We start from the raw sequence: 13413 nt of genomic DNA, 5'->3' as shown, positions 1-13413 counted from the left end.
AGCTATTTTTTTCAGTGGGTTTTCTCTGTTTTCAATTTTATTGATTTCTGTTCTTTATTCTTTTCTTTCTTCTGCTTGATTTGGGTTTATTTTTCTTTACTTTGGTAGGTTCTCAAGGTGCAATTTTAGATTTATTCTTTAAGATTTTTCCTTTTTTCTCATGTGTACATTTTTTGTGCTATAAAATTTCATTCTTCCCCATAGTTCTAACTATATCCCACAAATGTTGATATGTTGTATTTTGTCAAAGAAAAATTGCACCAGAGAGAGTTGAACAGGCAAGGAAGTGCTTATTCAAGATTATTGCAATAGGGAAGAGAGATAGAATTCAACTCCAAATACAGCAAGGGCACCTCTGAATTTATGGCCAGTAGGGATGTGGACAGAGTCACTGGGTAGAAAATTACTAGGAGGAATTTGTCCAGGTATGAAGGGTGGGGGGAATTCATGCTAATTCACTTGCTAAACTCAGCCACAGTGCTTTTCTGTGGTATTTGACTAGAGTAGGTTTTCTGTCTTGCTGGGCTGTCCCCTTCCTGTCCTTTGGCTCAAGAGAGCAGCCTCCTCCCCTCCCTTGCCACCTTGAGATGGAGGAGCATGTGTGGAGGGTCAGCAATTAGTGCTTTTCCCCACGTGTCTACACCGGGTGATTAAGTTACTGCTTATCCGAGTATTCATCCAAATACGTCCAGTGGCAAACAACAGAAAATCAAACCCAAACTGATCTAAACTATCAAGGTATTTCTCAGCTTACCTAATTTAGAAGTCCAAGCTTCAGGCAAGATTTGAGCCGGCAGTCTAACTTATACAGCAGGTCCAGCTTCTGCCCCCCATTCTTCAGTTGTTACTCCTTAAAGATTCTTAGAAAATTTGCCTTCGGGCTCAGGCAGCACCATCCAATGAAGAGTCTTGTTTTCCAGATACAATATTTAAGCCCTATTTCATCATTACCTATATACATGTTATAGTTAATTTGAACTAATTCTATTCAGGGTCTTTTCATTGTTGGCATGTGATTTTGCTGCTTATCTGATGAGGATCTCTCCTATAATATCATTGTGCTATCAAATTATTTATTATCAAGATTTTCATAAGTCATGTAACTATTGCTAACTCTGCACCACTATTTAAAACCCAAATAAGATGTTTTTACCTGTATACTTTGTTATTTCAAGGATTAAATATTTTCCAATTTCTATGTAGAATAAAAGGAGCATTCCCCTCATTCTCCAAGGATCACTTCACAGTGGGAGCCCCTGGGTGGTGCAGTTGGTTGAGCTTGTGACTCTCGGTTTTGGCTCAGGTCATGATATCAGAGTCATGAGATTGAGCCCCACATCGGGCTCTGTGCTCAGCACAGAGTCTGCTTAAGTTTCTCTCACTCTCATCCTCTGCCCTCTGTTCTCTCTAAAATAAATAAATAAGTCTTAAAAAAAAAAGCTACAGTGATTTCTCCTTTTATGCCAGATCTGCCTCAGTTTCCCTGGTGGCTCGGGTGGGAGGCCTGGTTTTCTAGCCCCATCGCCAGGTCCTGTGGAGTGTTGCTCCTGGACATTGCTCTCCACTACCCTTCTCATCCCACTCACCTTGGCTGTCTTTGCGGGCCCTCCCATCCTGCCCAGCCTCACAGGCCAGCCACATTCTCTTCTCCGTACCTCATGTCCAGGGCTCTTGGTGTTCTGACCCCTGCCTCCCTCTCCCAATCTCCTCCTACTGCCCATTCATTCATTCAGCAGTTCACTGAGCACTTCTTACATGTCAGGCTGTTCAAGGTGTTTCTGCTGAATGCATCACAATACTGACCTTGGGGAGTCTGGGGACTGGAGGGAACGAGCAGACGGCAAAAATACTGAATAAATCCTAATATGAAAGACGATAAGGGATGCCTGGGTGGCTCAGTTGGTTAAGCAGCTGCCTTCGGCTCAGGTCATGATCCCAGCGTCCTGGGATCGAGTCCCACATCTGGCTCCTTGCTCTGCGGGGAGCCTGCTTCTCCCTCTGACTCTGCCTGCCACTCTGTCTGCCTATGCTCGCTCTCGCTCGCTCTCTCTCTGACAAATAAATAAATAAAATCTTTAAAAAAAAAAAAAAAAGAAAGATGATAAAATGTTGTGGAAAATACAGAAGTGCAGGGGCAAGGATCAAAAGCACAGGGAAGACATAGCTCATGAGGGGAGACAGAGAGGCAGTGATGGAGGAGGTGGGGACCAAACTAAAGCTCTCAGGTGAAGGAGTGGGCTACCTGGGACCATAGAGGTGCGGGGAGGTGCAGCTGAGCCCCTCACTCAGCCCCCAGTGCCCCACAAGGTGGGCTTCATGCTGGTCTTGGGGCTGCAGATCAGGCCAAGTGCAGGAGTATTAGCTCAGTGTGAACTGCTCTCTTGGGTATGTCTTTGTGGCCCTTACCCTGTTCTCTTCACCAATTGTCCTTTCTATGGTTTTGCTGCCGTGTCTTTTACTTGTCTTGTTTTCCCTCATATTCTTAAGAAAAATGATTTCAGGAGTTATCTGGCACCGTTTGACAGAACTCCAGAGGCAGCTGAACACTGGTTTGGGGTAGACCTGATTTCAAATTCCAGCTCAATTGCTAAGAGTATAACTCTAGGTAGAAACTTCAATTTTCCCATCCATGAAATGATAAAAATAATGTCTTCTTTGCAAGATTATTGGGAAGATTATTTCCTTTTCATTTCATTCATTCAACTAATAGGAAGGGTCATATGTGCTGAGGACCCAGGGGTGATACCACAGACATGGCCTTGCCCTCAGGAGGCCACATCCTGCTGGAGCACAAGTTTGTTCCTTTGTTCCCGACAGCCCATTAGAGGCACTCATGTGGTGCTTGGAAGCTGCTGCTGCTGTCACACAGAGATCAGGACAAGGGAAGCCAGCTGTGACCCTCATTGTGATTATCACTGCCATTTGGCCTCATTCTAGAGGCTCCAAGGATGTATACTAGAGACAGGTCTGCCATCATTGTTGCTATATTTCTGCTGCCTCCTTGTAGTGAACCCAGAGTTTGGACCCTTTGTCCACACTGCAGAGGACTGCTGGTGGCCATCTCCAGGCCCACATAGTACATGAGCAGGAGGGCCATTGGACAACAGACCTCTTGGCTGCAACTGCCTTCCCTCCTAGTGAAAACTGTTCCTTGCTTGGCATTTTCACTTACGACTACTGACATTTTAACAAATGCCAAATTGTAGGCTTAAAATGTCACCTCTGCACCTTGCCATTTGCTGAATGTGAAATAAAGGCTGTTAACTTTTAATTTTTCTGGATTAGTGCTCTTACTTTTTTTTAAGCACAACAAAGTTCACCAGGAAAACAAATGCTAAGTGTGGGCCCAGTTTTTATTGCTAGCACTTTTTCTCCACACCCATAATGGGGGGCCAAAGTTGTTGATGGAAGCTGAGAAAAGAGAATCAGGTACAAAGCACAGGGTGTTTCCTGTAGGGTCTCAGTGTCCCAGAGAATCTGGCTGTGTTTATTTATACAGAGGGCTTGGAAGTAGTTCTCATTCCACTTGTGATCTGTACATTAAAGAAAAATTTGTAACCTAGAGGAGAATAAATTATTTTTACTTATTATCGTTTGGGAAATTTAAAACAGTCACTCTGACGTATGGTCCTGTTGCTTTGTGCTCACTCTGATTCTGCTTGACGGTGCTCAAAAGACTTATGGGCCTGGTCCAGACTACTGCAAATTAGGGGGGCCCAGGAGATTAAAATTTTCACTGCGTGTTTATTCAACATAGTACTGGAAGTCCCTGCTGCAGCAATCAGACAAGAAAAAGAAATAAAAAGCAACCAAATTGATAAGGAAGAAGTAAAACTTTCATTATTTGTAGATGACATGATACTATATATAGAAAACCCTAAAGATTCCAACATAAAACTATTAGGACTGATGACTGAACTCAGCAAAGTTGCAGGATCAAAAATTAACATATAGAAACCTGTTGCAAGAAAGAAAGAAAGAAAGAAACCTGTTGAATTTCTATATACTGATAGCCAAGTAGCAGAAAGAGAAAATTTAAAAACAATCTCATTTACAATTGCACACCCCAAAAAAGAAATACCTAGGAATAAACTTAACCAGGAAAGTGAAAGACTTGTACTCTGAAAACTATATAACATTGATGAAAGAAGTTGGAGAAGACACAAATAAATGGAAAGATATACTATGCTCATGGATTGGAAGAATTAATATTGTTAAAATGCCCATACTACACAGCAATCTACAGATTCAGTGCAATTCCTAACAAAATACCAATAACATTTTCCACAGAACCAAAACACATGATACCAAAATTTGTATGGAACCATTGAAGACCGCAAATAGCCAAAGCATTCTTGAGAAAGAAGAACAAAGCTGAAGGTATCACAATTCCAGATCTCAAGATATATTACAAAGCTATTGCAATCAAGACAGCATGGTAGTAATATAGAAATAGACACATAGATCAAGGGAACAGAATAGAGAGCCCAAAGATAAACCCACATTTATGTAGTTGATTAATCTACGACAAAGGGAGCAAGAATATCCAGTGGGGGGAAGTCTTTTCAATAAATGGTGCTGGGGGGACGCCTGGGTGGCTCAGTTGGTTAAGCAGCTGCCTTCGGCTCAGGTCATGATCCCAGCATCCTGGGATCGAGTCCCACATCGGGCTCCTTGCTCCACAGGGAGCCTGCTTCTCCCTCTGACTCTTCCTTCCACTCTGTCTGCCTGTGCTCGCTCTCACTCACTCTCTCTCTGAAAAATAAATAAATAAAATCTTAAAAAAAAAAAAAGAATTGACATTCTTAAAAAATAAATAAATAAATAAATAAATAAATAAATAAATAAATAAATGGTGCTGGGAAGACAGACAGATACTACATGTGAAAGACTGAAACTGGACCACAAAATCAAATGGGTTAAAGACCTAGACGTGAGACCTGAAAGTATAAAAATCCTAGAAGAAAACATAGGCAGTAATCTCTTTGATATCCACTGTTACCACATTTTTCTAGATATGTCTCCTGAGACAAGGGAAACAAAATTAAACTATTGGGATTCCCTTGAAATAAAAAGCTTCTGCCCAGCAAAGGAAATCATCAACAAAATGGAAAAGCAGTTTAGTGAATGGAAAGAGGAAATAATATATCCAATAAAGTGATAATAGCTGAAATATATAAGGAACTTACACAACTCAATGCCCCCCTCAAAAAAACAGTCCAATAAAAAATGGACAGAGAACCAAACTGACATTTTTCCAAAGAAGACACAATTTTACTGGATATTTACCCAAAGAAAATGAAAACACTAATTTGAAAAGACACGTGCACCCCTGTGTTCATTTTAGCATGATTTACAAAATAGCCAAGATATGGAAGCAACCCAAGTATCCATCGACAGATGAATGGATAGAGAAGACATGGTCTTGTATACAATGGAGTATCACTCATCCACAGAAAAGAATGAGATCCTACCATTTGCAACAATGGTTGGATCTTGAGGTTATTAAACTAAGTGAAATAAGTCAGACAGAGACAGACACTATATGATTTCACTTATATGTGGAATCTAAAAAACCAAACAAACAAACCTGCCCCAAAAAACCCACTCTTAAATAGAGGTAACAAATTGGTGGGGAGATGCATGAAATAGATGAAGGGAATTGCGAGTACAAACCCACAGTTATAAAATAAGTCATGCAGATGAAAAGTACAACATAGGGATTATTAATGTCTGGTGACAGATGGGGACTACACTGGTCATGATGAGCACTGGATAATATATGGAATTGTTGAATCACTTTGTTGCACACTTGAAACTAATATAACATTGTATGTTAATCACATACAATTTGACCACTGAGTGGTCAACATGAGGGGACTAGCTGATGTCAAACACCAGTGACTGACCCTAAGAAGCCACGTATGCCAATAATACTGCTTTCACACCGTAACATTCAGATGTTCTCCTCTCATGTCAGTGAGAGGGCTAGCCCCTCCCTTGAGGAGATTAATGGGAGTCCAACCCCACCTGACAGCATTGTATCTGCAGATGGTTTGCCATTTCTTTCTTCTTCCTCAGAAAGGCACAGCTCCTCCTCATAGTAAAATCTGGTTTTGGTGTTGGACAGCATCCATTTGCTAAGTCACGTCTGACTTGCACGCCACCATGGGCATGTCACAGCCATGCTTCCGTCTATATCCCGGTGTGCTGGGTGCTGCCACCAGGCTTCGCCACATTCAGAAGGTTGCTGAATGGGATCTGACTCCTTCCCAGATGTCTCGGGCTCTTGTTAGCTGTCACACAGCCCCCACAGTCACTTTATTTCACCCTTGGTCTTTAGGGATAACTCACATGCATGTACATTCATGACTCCCCTTGACAGACACAGACAGAAAGGTGTGAGCTTTCATGTGTGCATGAGGCTTTAGGGACAGGACTGCCCAATTGTTATTTTCATTACAGAGGCCAGCACAGAAGCTCTGTGACATTTCCTGTGCACAGCTGTGAACAGGAAGCCATGTACATGAGCAGACAAAGACCTGCCTGGTACACAGTGCAGCACAGCAATGGGGAAGTCACTATCCATGAAGAGCTTGGCATGGGCCAACATCCTTCTCAGGATTCTGTTCTGTGAAAGAACCTATTTAACAAAGCAGGCGTTTTTCAAGTTAGGTATTTAGTGAAGCTTCTATTATCCTGTTATTTTTTATATTTTAAAACATAAAAATTGGCATTTAATTATTAAAATTTCTTTCATATTCATCTAAAAATAATCCATTTAAACTTAACATTACTGCTTCCTCAGAACAAAGGGGAAACTTGTTTCTCTCTGTCTTTGGTAAAGTGACTTTCATTAAAGCTAATGTTTCATGGGTCCTGGGAAAAATGATATTAGGGACTGCGAAAATATTTCCCTGGGTAGCATTAAAAAAAAGAAAAAAAATGCTGGGTGACCCTGAAACCAGGAGCATTTAGCTGGGTGCATTAGTTACAGTCTGACCTGGTCTTGATTTAACTTTCCATTGGGTAGAGAACAGATCCTATTTTATACAGCTATGACACTGAGATTACTCAAAGTGAGTAAATTTTATGGATGCTCTTAGGTCAAGAAATTTCTTTTTTTCTCCCTGGTTAGTTGAGATATTTTCATATAAATGAGTGTTGGATTTTGACAGTTGCTCTAAATGTTTTATTGTGAAGATGATTTTTTTTTGTCCTTTATTCTACTAATCTGAGATATTACAGTAATTATTTTTAGATTTTAAACAGACTTTGCATTCCTGAGATAAATCCTACTTGGTCATGGTATATAATCCTTTTTGTACGTTGTTAGGTCAATTTATCAATATTCGGTTGAGAGTTTTGTATCTTTACTTACGGAGGGTGTTTTATTTAATGTCTGGCTTCAGTATCAGGGTAATACTGACCTCGTAGAAGGAGTTGGCAAGCTCCTCACTCTGCCCTACTAGAAGTACGTTTCATTTTGAGTTTTGTTAAAAGTTCTTTATATGTTTATAAAGAACTATATATATTATACTAGTTATACTAATTATATATATAAATATATACTTAAATTATATACTAATTATACTAATATTATTATATTATGCTAATATATACTGAATCCAGTGTGACTTGCAAAAAATTTATCCTAGTACAAGGCTGCTTTTCATTCCCTTAACAACATTCTTCCCAAAACAAAGGTTTTTAAAAGTTTGATGGAGTCAAATTTTTCAAGTATTTTCTTTCATGGATCATGCTTTTGGTGTGTGTCTAAGAACTCTCTGTGTATCCTAAGATCACAAGGATTTTCTCTTAAGTTTTCTTCTGAAAGCTTTAGAGTCTTATGTTTTACATGTAGACCTATGATCTATAATTATGGACTCAGTTCATTGAAAGCTCCGAAGTATCCTGCTGGAATTTCTATTGTGATTGGGTTGAATTTGTAGATCAATGTGGGGGTCATTAGCATTTAATATTGAGTATTCTCATCCAAGAACATGATATATCTTTCCTTTTATTTAGGGCTTTGAATTCTCTCATCAGGATTTAGTAGTTTTCAGTGTACAGATTTATACTTAGGTACTTTGCGGTGCTGTTGCAAATGGCATTGTTTAATTTCAATGTCCAACTGTTCATTGGTAATTTGTAGATATGCAATTGATTTTTGTAGGTTGACTTTATATCCTGGTACCTTGGTCAGCTCATGTATTAGTCCCAGGCTTTTTTTATAGTTTCCATGGGTTACTCTACATAGACAATCATGTCTGCCATGAATAATGGCCATTTTATTTATTTCTTTTTATACTGTATGTTTTATTTCTTTTTCTTGCCTTATCGTGCTGGCTCAGACTTCCTCTATTGTGTTGAATAGAGCCCTGGGAGTAGATATCCTTGCCGTGCTCCTGATCCCCAAAGGAAAACACTGAGTCTTTTACCATCAAGGATAATGTTCATTTTAGGTTTTGTCACAGATTCTCTTTGTCCTGTTAGAGAATTATTTTCTATTCTTAGTTTACTGAGAGTAGTTTTTTATCATGAATGGATATCTAATTTTGTCAAATACTTTTTCTGCATCTATTAAGAGCATGTGACTTTTCTTCTTCAATGTATTTATATAAGGAATGACACGGATATATTTTTTTTCAAAGATTTTATTTATTTATTTGACAGAGACAACAAGTAGGCAGAGAGAGAGAGAGAGAGAGAGAGAGAGAGAAGCAGGCTCCCTGCTGAGCAGAGAGCCCGATGAGGGACTCGATCCCAGGACCCTGAGATCATGACCTGAGCCGAAGGCAGCGGCTTAACCCACTGAGCCACCCAGGCGCCCCACTGATAGATTTTTAAATGTTGAACCAGTCAAGGCTGGGATCTGTAGGATTAACTTCACTTGATCATGACAGATTGATTTGTTTTTATTTTGTTGAGGATTGTTTCTGTCTATATTCATGAGGGATATTGGTCTGTAGTTTTCTTTTCTTGAAGTGTCTTTGTCTGGTTTTGCTATTAGGATATTACTTGCCTTATAAAATGAGTGAGAAAATATTCCTTTCTCTTTTATTTTCTAGTAAAGGTCATGTAGAATTGATATTATTTATTCCTTATATATTTGGTAGAATTCACCATTGAAACTCTCTGGACTTGGAATTTTATTTGTAGAAAGATCCTTAACTACAGAGTCAATTTCTGTAGTAGACATAGGTTATCCAGATTTTCTGTTCTTTTCTTGAGTGAATTTTGGTAGTTTGTGTCTTTTCAGGAACTGGCCCCCTTCATCTTGTTGAATTTATAGGCATATTAGGCTCATAGAGTTTCCTTATTGTGCCTAGTGTCTGTGTGATCTGTGGTGGTATCTGCCTTTCATTTCTTGAAATTGATCATTTTTGCCTTTTTTTCCTTGAACAGATTACATATAGGTTTATCAATCTTATTGGTCTTCTTTAAGAACCAGATTTGGGCTTCACTGATTCTTCTGTACAGTTGACCCTTGAACAACACAAAGGTTAGGGCACTGACCCCCTGCACAGTAGAAAATTCACATATGACTTTTGGGCCCCTAAAAACTTAACTACTGATAAATTACTGTTGACCAGAATCCTTACTGATAATATAAACAGTTGACTAATAGATATTTTGTATGTATTATGCATTATATGCTCTATTCTTAAAATAATTCTAATTTACAATAGTAAGCTAGAAAAAAGGAAATGTTATTAAGAAAATCATAAGGAAAAGAAAATACATCTGCAGTACTGTCCCGTATTTTTCTTTTTTTTTTAAAGATTTTATTTTTATTTATTTGATAGAGAAAGAGAGATCACAAGCAGGCTGAGACACAGGCAGAGAGAGAGGGAAGCAGGATCCCCACTGAGCAGAGAGCCCAATGCGGGGCTCAATCCCAGGACCCTGAGATCACGACCTGAGCCGAAGACAGAGGCTTAACCCACTGAGCCACCCAGGCACCCTGTCCATATTTTTCAAAAACATTCCCTGTATAAGTAGATCTGTGTAGTTCAAACCTGCTAAGGGTCAGCAGTTACTGCTTTTCTGTTTTAAATTTCATTAATTTCAGATCTTTATTATTTTTCCATTACTTGTATTAGACTTAATTTTTTCTTTTTCTAGTTCTTCAAGGTACACACTTAAATTATTGATTTGAGACCTATTTCTTTCTTTTGCATTCTGTTCAACATATTTTCTAAGTTCTCTTGAGACTTCTACTTTGACTCCTGGCTAATTAAGAAGTATGTTGTTTAATGTCCAACTGTTTGTGAATTTTCCAGATAGCTTTCTGTTACTGATTCTTGGTTTACCTTCATTATGGTCAGAGAACATACTTTGAGTGATTTTAACTTTTCTAAAATTGCTTGTTTTGCAACCTATGGTATCATCTATCTTGAACAGTGTTTCATGTGCACTTGAAAGGGATGTGTGTTCTGCTGTCTCTGGATCTAGTGTTCTATAAACGTCAGTTAGGTCAAGCTGGTTGGTAGTATTCAGGTCTTCTGTATCCTTGCTGATTTTATCTCTCATTGCTACATATTACTGAGAGAGGAGTGTGTTTACAACTCTAAGTGTAACTGTGGGTCTGTTTCTCACTGCAGGTCTGTCAGTTCTTGCTTTGTGTACTTTTATATTCTCTCATTAAATGTGTGCACATTTAGAATTGAAATTTCCTTATAAATTTACTTTTTTATCATTCTGTGATACCCTCTGAATACATGGTAAATTCCCTTCTGAATGCTGCTTTGTCTTGTGTTAATATAGCTGCTCCAGATTTCTCCTAATCGGTATTTGCATGACATCTCCTCTTTCACCTATTTACTTGTAATCCATCTAAACCTTACTAAAGTGGATTTCTCGTAGACAAGTAGTTGGGTCTTACATTCATGCATTCAAACTCTGTTTTTAATTGGTGTGTTTAAAGTATTTAAGCATAATGTGATTATTGATAGTGTTGGATTTGGGTTGCCATTTTGGTTTTCTATTAGTTCTTTCCATTTTTGTTCTTCTGTTCCCTCTCTCCTGCCTTTCTCTGAATTATTGAATAATTTTTAGAATTCCATTTCAGTTTGTGTATTGGACCTTTTGCTACCTTTCACTGTATAATTTTTTTTTAGAGATTTCATTTATTTATTTAACAGACAGAGCTCACAAGTAGGCAGAGAGCCAGGCAGAGAGAGTGGGGGAAGCAGGCTCCCCACTGAGCAGAGAGCCAACATGGAACTCAATCCCAGGACCCTGAGTTCATGACCTGAGCTGAAGGCAGAGGCTTTAACTCACTGAGCCACCCAGGCACCCCACACTATATCATATTTTTTTAAAGATTATTTAGAGAGAAAGAGAGCATGAGGAGGGGGAGGGGCAGAGGGAGAGGGAGAATTTCAAGCAGACTCGCCTCTGATCACAGAGCCAATGTGGGGTTTGATCCCACAACTCTGAGATCGTGCCCCAAGCCGAAACTAAGAGTTCACCACCTAACTGACTGAATCACCCAGGGGCCTCAGGGGCCCCTCATGATATGCTTTTTAGTGATGGCTGCAGGGGTCATAGTAGACATATCCATGTTCAGTGTAGTTTTGGATTTGATGTTTTACCACTCCCAGTAAGTTGTGGAGGACTTACGAACACCAGCTTGTCCTCACTGCCATGCATTACATCTGCACACACTGTAAACACCCCAGGAAATATTACCGTGTTTGCTTTTAACAGTAGTAAATATTTGAAAGAGCTTGAAAAGAATAGTCCTTATGCTTCTTCGGGAACTGAGCCTGTCTGTCGCTCATCCTCCATTTGTTATGTTGCAGGCTTCCTTGGGACCTTTCCCTTCAGCCTGAGCAACTTCCGTTAGCGCTCCTTTCAGAGCAGGCCCCCTGAGGATACGTTCTCTCCATGTTTATTCATTCGAGAACAGCTTCAGTTCACCTTCATTCCCAGAGGACGCAGTTTGCCGCAGTGCCCTCGGTCAGCCCCACTGTGGTCTGAGCACATGGCTCCTGACACGAAGTTGGCGGCCGCCCACGGGGCCGGTCCTCTAGTGTCCTGGGTCATTTTGCTCGCGCTGCTTTCAAGATTGTTCTCCAGCTTTGGTTTCCAGCAGTTGTGGTATTTCTGGGCCCGATTTTCTTTTAATTCATCTTATTTAAGGTTGTTCAGGTTCTTGAATCTGAAAAATATGTCTTTCACTAAATCTGGGGAAATTTTAGCCATTATTTCTTTATTTTTTCAACACTGGTCTCTTTTTTCTCTTTCAGGGACTGAAATAATAATTGTATTGTAGTTCTAGTATTATCCCGCAGGTCACTAAGCCTCTGTTCATGTTTCCCCAAAATTTTTCTTCTCTCCCCTCTACTGGACAGTTTCTAGTATCTTCAAGTTCACTGGCTCTCATTTTTTGTCATCTCTGACCTGTTATTGAGTTTATCATGTAACTGTTTGGTGGTGTTTTAAGACAGCACGTGATTCTGTTGTAGAGAAAACTTGAGAGCCTCTAGCTTCATACCTTGGGCCTCGGTGTCCTCACCTTTAAAAATGGGGTGACAGTGCCTGCCTTACCAAACGTGCTGTTGCTGTGCCCAAAGCACGGGATCTGAGACATCCGACAGCCTCACCAGATCCAGTCAGGGAGTTGAGCCCACCCAATGCCCAAGTAGAACATTCCCAGGTAGAAGAGGGTGTCTTTGTAGAAGGTACTGCCAAGCATAAAAGATGTTGCCGCAGAAGTTTTCCTGATTTGAATGGCTGTAACAGGAGGGAAGCTAGTGGCTGTTCAGTCCAAGTTGTGAGGGTGTGAAGGTGCTTAGTGAGCTGTCACATGGTTTTTCAGGGGATGTGGACACACTGGCCACCGGCCACAGGGCTGTTGCACATGCCAAGACTGAGCCCCAGTACTGAGTGCCAAGAGCACTAGGGGAGAGCAGTGGTCAAGGTAGAGAGACCAGAAGTTTCATCTTAAAATGTGTTTTTAAGGGGAAATTTCGCAGAAATCTATGTTTAGCATGTTATATAGAAATTTTTAAGTTGTAGTTTAGCATGCTGTATATAATTACGATAAGGGCCAAACAGGCTGGAGTCAAAAAGAATTGTCTCACAGTTGCTGACTATACTTAGTGGTATAATCGCCAAAATTATGTTTCAGTATCAGACACTTGTATTGTGTAGTAATGTGCTTATGCATGATACACTGGCTTAGCTATTTTGTTAAGGTTTAATAAAACGTGACACTTTTTTTTGTTTGTTTGGTTTTTTTTTTTTTAAGATTTTATTTATTTGTTTGACAGAGGCATAGCAAGAGAGGGAACACAGGCAGGGGGAGTGGGAGAGGGAGAAGCAGGCTTCCTGCTGAGCAGGGAGCCCTATGCGGGGCTCAATCCCAGGACCCCATGATCCTGACCTGAGCTTAAGGCACCT

At 40.0% G+C, this 13413-nt stretch overlaps 1 protein-coding gene across 1 annotated transcript in view; it reads left to right on the top strand.

Moving 5' to 3' along the window:
• The window catches only part of LOC132003788 (DNA polymerase nu-like), a 106712-nt gene that overhangs the window by 32815 nt on the left and 60484 nt on the right, over window positions 1–13413 (top strand). The gene's annotated exons all lie outside the window — the stretch shown is intronic.

Source organism: Mustela nigripes, chromosome 1 (genome assembly GCF_022355385.1).
Source record: "Mustela nigripes isolate SB6536 chromosome 1, MUSNIG.SB6536, whole genome shotgun sequence".
NCBI classification, from domain to species: domain Eukaryota; kingdom Metazoa; phylum Chordata; class Mammalia; order Carnivora; family Mustelidae; genus Mustela; species Mustela nigripes.
The sequence above is the reverse complement of the archived record's forward strand: the minus strand, read 5'-3'. Positions and strand labels throughout refer to the sequence as shown.